Source organism: Trichechus manatus, unplaced genomic scaffold (assembly GCF_000243295.1).
Source record: "Trichechus manatus latirostris isolate Lorelei unplaced genomic scaffold, TriManLat1.0 scaffold00076, whole genome shotgun sequence".
NCBI lineage: Eukaryota > Metazoa > Chordata > Mammalia > Sirenia > Trichechidae > Trichechus > Trichechus manatus.
In genome coordinates, this window is record NW_004444012.1 from 2,564,146 (window position 1) to 2,574,605 (window position 10,460).

The window sequence follows — 10,460 nt, forward strand, 5'->3', positions numbered from 1 at the left end:
CACAGCATTAATAGGATACAAACCGTAACTAACAACATACAAACTCCAGAAGACAAGCTAGATAACTGAGATCTTCTAAAAATTAAACACTTATGCTCATTAAAAGACTTCAACAAAAGATAACATGAAAAAGAATGTACAGACTGGGAAAAAAATTTTGGCTATGACAAATCCAACAAAGCTCTAATCTCTAAAATCTACAGGAAAATCCAACACCTCTACAACAAGAAGATAAATAATCCAGTTAAAAAATGGGCAAAGGAAATGAACAGACACTTCAGCAAAGAAGACATTCAAGTGTCTAACAGACACATGAGGAAATGCTCGCGATCACTAGCCATTAGAGAAATCCAAATTAAAACCACAAGGAGATACCATCTCACCCCAGCATTACTAGCACAAATCCAAAAAAACAGAAAATAATAAATGTTGGAGAGGCTACGGGGAGATCAGAACTCTTATGCACTGCTGGTGGGAATGCAAAATGGTACAACCATTTTGGAAAACGATATGGCACTTCCTTAGAAAGCTAGAAATAGAAATATCATATGATCCAGCAATCCCACTCCTAGGAATATATCCTAGAGAAATAAGAGCCGCCACATGAATAGACGTATGCACACCCACGTTCAATGCAGCACTGCTCACAATAGCAAAAAGATGGAAATGACCTAGATGTCCATCAACAGATGAATGGATAAACAAACTATGGTACATACACACAATGGAATACTACACAACGATAAGGAATAACGATGAATCTGTGAAGCATCTCACAACATGGATGAATCTGGTGGGCATTGTGCTGAGTGAAATAAGTCATCACAAAAGTATAAATATTGTATGAGACCACTACTATAAAAACACATGAAAACGTTTACACACAAAAAGAAACAGTCTTTGATGGTTATGAGGGATGGGAGGGGTGGGGGTGGAAAAACACTAAATAAGACAATAGATAAGTGGAACTTTGGTGACAGGTAAGACAGTACACAATACTGGGGAAGCCAGCACAACTTGTTCAGGGTAAGGTCATGGAAGCTCCATGGACAAATCCAAACTTCCTTAGGAACTGACTGTCTGGGCTGTGGTCTGTGGGGACCATGATCTTAGGAAACATCTAACTTAACTGGCACAACATAGTTTATAAAGAAAATGTTCCACACTTTACCCTGGTGAGTAGGTCTGGGATCTTAAAAGCCTGTGAACGGCCATCTAAGATACTCCATTGGTCTCACACCCTTTCAGGAGCAAGGGAAAGATTAGTCCAAAGGACTAATGGACCACAATTACTGCAGCCTCCACCAGCCTGAGTCCAGTACAACTAGATGGTGCCTGGCTACCACCACTGACTGCTCTGACAGGGATCACAATAAAGGGTCCCGGACAGAGCTGGAGAAAAATGTAAAACAAAATTCTAACTCAAAAAAGACCAGACTTACTGGCCTAACAGAGACTGGAGAAGCCCTGAGAGTATGGTCCCTAGACACCCCTTTAGCTCAGTAATGAAGTCACCCCAGAGGTTCACCTTTTAGCCAAAGATTAGACAGACCTATAGGACACAATGAGACTAAAAGGGCACACCATCCCGGGGCAAGGACGAGAAGGCAGAAGGGGAAAGGAAAGCTGGTAATAGGGAACCCAAGATCAAGAAGGGAGAGTGTTGACATGCCGTGGGGTTGTTAACTAATGTCATAAAACAATATATGTACTAACTGTTTAACAAGAAGCTAGTTTGTCCTGTAAACCTTCATCTAAAGTACAATAAAAAAAAAAAAAAAAGAATGATCAATAAGCCTCTCCCATATGAAATAGTTAGAATAGGCAAATGTATAGAGACCATAGTTAATTAGTGGTTACCTGGGACAAGAGAGGAAAGGGAGATTCATTATTTAGGAAGCATTGAGTTTTTATTTATGGTAATGGAAATCTGGCAATGGATATTGGTGATGGTTGAAAACATGATTAATATAATTGATGTCACTAAATTGTACCCGTGAAAAATGTTAAATTAACAATATTGTGTTCCACATGTTGTTTTAAAACAATAAAAAGAATGATCATATAAAAAAAGAAATTAAAAAAAAAAAATCAGTGTTTTTCAAATGTCCGTTTGCTGCCCACAGTCCAGCAATGATGGAATAGCCTGACCAACAATTTCACCAGGAAAAATTAAAGAAAAAATCTGTTGGAAGGCATCAGGAAGTGCTGAGACATCCAGGACTCGAAAAAAGAGAAGTTTGTTGAGGTGATCCCAACTGTTGCACACTACTTTGTCACTTGGGGCATTTGAAAATTCTTGGTCAGGGCAAGCCGCTGAGAAGCCAGCAGCTCTCGGTAAATTTGATGGGGCTGCGAAGGTCCCTGGGTAGTGTAAACAGTTTGTGCCCAATTACTAATCAAAAGGTCGGTGATTCAGAACTCCCCTCCCCCAGTAGAACCACTGAAGAAAGGCATGGTGATCTGCTTCATAAAGATTACAGCCCAGAAGATCCTATGAAGTTCAGTTCTACTGTGTAACATGGGGTCGCCATGAGTAGGAATCAACTCCACGACAATGAGTCTGAGTTTTTTTAGGGAGGCAGGGGAGAGATAAAAACTGAAGTTTCAAGTTTAAAGCTGCCAAGTCGATTAGGACTTGTAGAATCAAGATCCTGGAGAGAAGATGGATACAAAAAAGTGAGCCCAACATCAGCATCAGTTTCCCTCAAGCTATTCACTGATTAAGTTGTGCAGGACAAGAGACTGAACAGCAAGGGAGTCAATGCACACAGCAGAATTTTTGGCAGTTTCATAATGCCATGGAAACAAAAATTGAGTTCAGAGCTTGCCAAGGAGGACTGGTCCCAAGAAATCCACCAGGCCCTCAGCTGGGACCTTGAGAGGACTCCATTCAAGGAGTGAGGGGGAGGCAGAGGTAGATTGGCCTTCCCCAAGACTGAAAACCGGTCTTGGGTCAGCTTGGTTCCAACTGGATTGACATGTAAGCTTTTAATAACATAGCCTCAAAATACATAAAGCAAAATTTGATAAAACTAAAGGGAAAAATAAACAAACCTATAATCACACTAGAATATTTTTTAAAATACATCTCTCTTGGTTACTGATAGAACAGACAAAAAGTATGTGAGGATATAAGGGATTTGAATAAAATCATGAACAAACTTGATGTAATTGATACATATAAAATACGGTACCTAACTACTGCAGAATGACACCATCTTTTCAAGTACCCACGGGCATGCATACAAAAGTCATAACACATTTCAAGGGATTATCATCATACCAAGTATGTTCACTGACCAACAGTGGAATGAAGTGAAAAAGCTAGAAATTAATAAGAAAAAGTTAGGAAAAATCCTCAAATGCTTGGAAGTCAAGTAACCCACTTCTTAAAAAAAAACAGGTTAAGGAGGAAACCACAATGGAAATTATAAATCAATTTGAACTGGATGTTAATGAAAATTCGACATGGAATGTATGGGATATACTTAAGCTGTGCTACAAAGATAGTATTCATTACTTTTGTCAATATCAATTTGAAAATTCAGCTGAAATAGACAAATTGCTGGAAAAGTACAACTTACCAAAACCAAAACAACAAAAAATAGAATAGTCCTATACTATCAAAGAAATTGAATCTGAAATTTAAAACCTTCCCACAAAGAAATCTCTAAGCTTAGAGGGCTTCCCTGGTGAATTATTCCAAAATGCTTAAAAAGGAAATAATAACAGATTAATACAAACTCTTCATATGAATAGAAGAAGAAACACTGTTTAATGCATTTTATGGGGTCAGTGTAACTTTGATACCCAAACTGACAAGGATAATATAATAATAATGATAATAATTATAGACCAATCTCTCTCATAAACATAGATGCAAGAATCCTACTCAAAATATTAGTAAACTTAATACAGCAATATATTTAAAACAAGATTAGAAATGCAAGGTTGCCTTAATATTTGAAAAATAAATGTGAGGACTTCTACCTCTGCTCATCACCCCACTACTATCAACTAGAAAATTGGAAAAAATATATGAAGCAACTATTTTCAGACACTGAACAACAGGCAGAACAGGTCTGTGATCCCTGAGAGAAAGAAAACAAAGTGAAGCCTATGATAGCCTTCCCTGGAGGCAATTTCCAAACAGCAGGCCAATGAAGGAGAACCTAAGTAGAAGCCCAGCGGTCCCACTGAATTTAGAACATAGCATTTAGGGAGGCTAAGCTTGCTGGAATTTGCAGGGCAGAGTGTCTGTGAGGAGTCACACATAGAAAGAGTTCCAAAAATCTGAAGAGAGGCTCCCTCAAGACTAAAACTAAACACTGACCTGCACATGCATCGGGTGAAACTCTACGAGGTCAAGCAAAGAACAACTGCCTGGGAGCTTAAACCAAATAATTCCCAGAGCTCAGAAAGGCTAGGAAATGTTTAAATTTCTACCAGCCTTAGTGGACAGACCTCGTTGACAACCTGGGGCATTCAATAGGGACTGCCCAACTCTAAGGATAACAGCTTAGTGATAGAGCTAAACTAGACCTAGAGTAAAGGTATTTTTGGTGCAATGGTTAAGTGCTCCACTGCAAACCAAAATGTTGGTGGTTTGAACCCACCAGCAACTCTGCAGGAGAAAGACCTGGTGATCTGCTCCTGTAAAGATTACAGCCTAGGAAACCCTATGGGGCAGTTCTACTCTGTCATACAGGGTCGCTATGAGTCAGAGTCAACTCAATGGCATGCAATAACAACAACAAAGCTTAAAAACAAACATTGAAAGGATAGACCTAATCAACAAGTAACTGCCTGCCAAAACAAACTTCAATACTCTTTAAAGGAAGACAACAAAAACCAAACATTCAACAACATAGCATTTGTAATGCCCCGCATCCAATAAAAAATTACTAGGCATGTGAACGAGTAGCAATATATGACCCAGAACCAGAAGAAAAATCAATTAATAGAAAAATAAATCAGTAAAATTCATCATATTAACAGAATAAAGGAGAAAAGCAAACAATCATCTTGATGGATGCAGAAAAAGCACTTATTAGAATTCAACATCCATTCGTGATAAAAATTCTTAGCAATCTAGGAACAGAAAGAAACTTTTTAAATCTGATACAAAATATCCACAAAATCCTACAGTAAACACTGTACTTAATAGTGAAATATTGAAAGCTTTGCCCCTAAAATTGGGAAGATACAAAGATGCCCATTCTCACTGTCCTTATTCAACACTGTATTAGAGGTCCTCAGAAATGCATTAAGGGAGGAAAAGGAAACGAAAGACGTATAGATTTAAAAGAAAATAAAGTGTAAGGATTGAACAGGAAGAAATAATACTATTATTATTCACAGATGACATAATTATGTATACAGAAATTCCAAAAGAATCTACAATCAAACTTAATAAATAATAAGTGAATTCAAAAAAGTTGATACATAACAAGTCAAGATATAAAAATCTATTGTAGCTCTATATACTAGCAACAATTAGAAAGTATAATAGAAATACCATTTACCACAGCATTAAAAATCAAATAGCTAGGAATAAATTTAACAAAAGATGGCCAAGACTTCTCTATACAAAACTGTTAAACATTACTGAGATTAAAGAAGACCTACATACATGGAGATACCATATTCCTAGACTATGTAAAGATGCCACTTCTCTTTGAATTGATCTATAGATTCAATGCAATCCCAATAAAAAATCCCATTTTTTTTTTTGTGGGAATTGACAAGATGATTCTAAAATTTATACAAGGACTAAGAATGGCCAGTAATTGTGAAGAGGCATATAGCTAAAGAATATACACAATTAGATGTCAAGATTTATTATAAAGTTACAGTAATTAAAATAGTGAGATGCTAGCACAGTAAAAGGAAAATAGACCAGCGAAACAAGAGATTCCATAAACGGACCCACAAATATACGATCACTTGATTTACAACAAAGATGACACTACAGTGCAGTGGTGGAAAGGATGATCTTTTTAATAAGTAGAACTCAGTTAATGAGATATTCACATGGATAAAAAAAAAAAAATCAATCTTGATCCCTACCTCACATCATACAGTGAACTCTATTTGAGAAGGGAGACACCAAAACATACATTCTATGTGAATCCATTATATAAAGCTCAAAAACAGGCAAAACTAAGGGTGTCAGAAGACAGGATGATCATTTGCTTTGGCAGGTAGTAACGACTGGCGAGGGAGCCCTGGTGGTGCAGTGGTTAAAAAGCTCAGCCGCTAACTGAAAGATTGGTGGTTCGAACCCACCAGCTGCTGTGTAGGAGAAAGATGTGGCAGTCTGCCTCTGTAAAGATTTACAGCCTTGGAAACCCTATGGGACAGTTCTACTCTGTCCTATAGTGTCACCATGAGTTGGAATTGACTATACAGCAGTGGGTTTAATGACTGGCAAGGAATCCAACAGGGAATTTTTGGGGAGCTGGTATTGTTTTATTCCTTCATTTGGGTGATGGTTACATTTACTGTGTTCACTTTATGAAAATTTATTGAGTTGTTCACTTATGATTTGGGTACTTTTCTGTCTGTGTAGTATATTTCAATAAAAAGTTTGCTTAAACTGAAAAAAGTGGTCTATGCATGGCTGGCATCAGGAATAAAGGCGTTTGCTTGTGAAAAATTGAGATTTCTCGGCCCCATCCTACACTCTTTGACTCAATCACTGGGAGTGGTGCAAGTGATCTGCATTTTTATCCATCTTTTCAATATGCACATTGGCACTGAAAACCACTGCATTAGAAAGTAAAGAAAGGTGGCTAGAATTTTACTTCTGAAATCATGTTAAATGCGTTGATTTTGGTGACCTAGTTTGAACATGGCATTTTAAAGACATTGTTTCCTCCTGAAGTGTCAGTGACAGCTGAGATTCACGACTCTTTTTCCCAAAGCTAGGACTCTGTTTCTGCCTGGGGGAAACATCCTCTATGTGTGCAAAGGTGCCCATCCCTTCAGTAAGAGTTCAGGATTTGCAATGGCAGCCTCTAAAAACCTCATCACAATTTATTTCTGTAATGTTTGTTTAAAACCAGAAGTCTTGCCTTAAAAAAACGTTTACTTCTGGGACCATTAACTCACATGGACGTTCTTCTCAGTTCCCAAATGCGCTAGTGCTTGGTTTGTGATAGGAAGAGTGAAATTGGACGGCTGAACCAGTTGATGTGTGATGGTAACATAAAGTACAGATCTTGGCAACACACTCTTTTAAAACTATTGTTATTTAGCCTGTTCTGCCTTTGTTTAAAAACAAAAGAGCTTAAGGATAATTAGCATTCTGTAGACACAGATAGTACTCCTAACTAGAGTACCTTCCCACCAAGGTGCTTCTCATATCCTTGTCTAACCAAATACTAATTTGGCTCTCATCCATAAGTATATACACTGTAAACACTGGAGCATACTTTCTACCGATGTTATTTCCTTTTCTGATTCTGGCAACTTAGCTTCCCCTCTAGTATTCTAACCCTAAGAAGAATTTTTTGTTAGGCTTACCTTACTCACATGGGGAGTAAAAGTGTTGCTTCTTCTACTTCGATGTGTTTCAAGATAAAAAGTTGAAAGAACATCATGGTAAGGGATTTGCCTGAAGGGTCCAGTCTCAGTTCAACTACTGTAAAGTCCTGGGCAAATCACCCAATCTGGATGTTCTTATCCATAAACTAATGAGGTTGCTTCTGGCGTGCTGCCTGGCACACAGCAGGCACTCAGTAGTCTGAATACACAAGAGTTAGATCGTTTCAAAGACATCTTTCAACTTTTTATACTCAATTCACTTCAGTGAAAGAAGTCGGCAATCGAAATAAGATGTCAACTAACCAGGTCAACTGCTATTCCACTGCTCTTCCTGGACAGTCTGAGACTGGAGGAAACCAGCATGGGGAGGTGGTACCAGAAATAAAGTGGGTAAGGAAAATACATTAACAGAGTAGGCACTTTCGTTTGTGAATGACTGAACTAAAAACCAAAAACCTAAACAACAAAGTGGCCAAAATAAACCAATGAACTAAAGAAAAGAAAGATGGTATTTTCTATGACCAGTTTCCATCCAAAACTCCTGACTTTTTGACAAATGTCAATAAACTCAGCTCCTTAAAAGATCTGCTTTTTCCACAACTTGTACAAGGCAAGGTCATGGACGCTCCATAGACACATCCAAACTCCCCGAGGGACCGAATTGCTGAGCTGAGGGCTGCGGAGACCATGGTCTCAGGGAACATCTAGCTCAACTGGCATAGCATAGTTTATAAAGAAAATGTTCTACATTCTACTTTGATGAGTACTGTCTGGGGTCTTAAAAGCCTGTGAGCGGCCATCAAGATACTCCACTTGTCTCACCCTTTTGGGAGCAAAGGATAATGAAGAAAACTAAAGACACAAGGGAAAGATTAGTCCAAAGAACTAATGGACCACAACTACCACAGCCTCCACCAGACTGAGTGCACTTCAACTAGCTGGTGCCCGTTTACCACCACTGACTGCTCTGACAGGGATCACAATAGAGGGTCCCAGACAGAACTGGAGAAAAATGTAGAACAAAATTCTAACTCACAAAAAAAGATCAGACTTACTGGCCTGAGACTGGATAAACCCCGAGAGTATGGACCCTGGACACCCTTTTAGCTCAGTAATGAAGTCACTTCTGAGGTTCACCCTTCAGCCAAAGATTAGACAGGCCCATAAAACACAACGAGACTAACGGGGCACAACAGCCCAGGGGCAAGGACTGGAAGGCAGGAGAGGACAGGAAAGCTGTTAATAGGGAACCCAAGGTCAAGAAAGGAGAGTGTTGACATGTCATGGGGTTGTTAACCATTGTCATAAAACAATATGTGCACTGTTTAATGAGAAACTAGTTTGTTCTGTAAACCTTCATCTAAAGTACATTTTTTTAAAAAAAAAAGATGTTCTTTTTATATTAAACCAGACATCTCCAAGGAGAAACAGCTAACTTTGAGGTTCTAGCAGTGAGATTTATTGCAAAAAGGAGTTAAGTGTGGAGTGAGTGTACAATGCGAGTCAAAGATGGAGGTGAAGGGAATGGTATGGGCGTCATCCCTGGAGATTAACCCAGAGAGAATTCAACATGGCTGTTGGAAAAGGTAACTTCTGGAGTCCTGTGTATTAAATATTCATATAAAAGGAAGTTTTCTTCATTTTTTCGATTTGCCTTAATTTTCTTCTACTATTTCTGACCCACTCCTGTGACACAGCTAAATAATTCCTTTCCTTTTTGGAATTTAAATGTTTTAAGGGAACAAAAATTTAAAGAACAGAGAAAACAAGACTCATCAGCAACATGAACTGTTCTTTCACTGCATGATGAGAAATGAGAAGAAAAGCAAAGTGTGAAATGCTGGGGTTTAAAATTACAACGTAAACAGGAAGTGCTCAGTGACCTTTTCTTAGGAGGCTCACGTGAAGAAATGTCATGGTACACTGATCAAACTTTCATTCAGTTGCAGTTTCAGGATGTTGCTATCAATACCACATGACACTCAACACATTACACTACAGTATGACATTCTGTACAAATCACTTCACCCCTAGTTTACTCTTGTGTTTCTGCATCTAGTTACTTACAGAAAAGAAACAAAAAACCAAAAACCGTATCATGGCCTCATTTTCCAAGGGCGCGTCAAAGTTCAATTGCTAATGTGAAGACAGTGGACCCGAGACTGTTCTGAGGAGACAGTTCCCTAAGGTATCTTAACAGAAAACAGAGGGGGCGGTGTCTATGGTCAAATAAGTTTGCGAAATGCTAGTTTAAACAAAGTTAAACAAGATTCTTACCAGCAGGAATTCTCAGAACCTTTAATTAGCTAACAATGCACTGGGAATCTGCAAAAGAGAAATAATAATTCATTGTGTTCCCAAAACTTATTTGATCATGAAACATGCTTTTCACAGAGTATTTTTTAACATAGTGTTTTCTATAATATATGTTAAGAAATAATGAGATCAGATAAATGGGAGCTCCTAAAAATCAAACACTCATGCTCATCAAAAGACTTCACCAAAAGAGTCAAAAGACAACCTACAGACTGGGAAAAAGTTTTTGGCTACGACAAATCCGATCAGAGTCTAATCTCAAAAATCTACAAGATACTGTAAAACTTCAACAACAAAAAGACAAATAACCCAATTAAAAAATGGGCAAAGGATATGAACAGACACTTCACCAAAGAAGATATTCAGATGGCTAACAGACACATGAAGAAATGCTCATGAGCATCAGCCATTAGAGAAATGCAGATCAAAACTACAATGAGATATCATCTCACCCCAACAAGGCTAGCACTAATCCAAAAAACACAAAACAATAAATGCTGGAGAGGTTGTGGAGAGACACCTATACATTGTTGGTGGGAATGTAAAATGGTAGAACCACTTTGGAAATTGATTTGGCGCTTCCTTAAAAAACT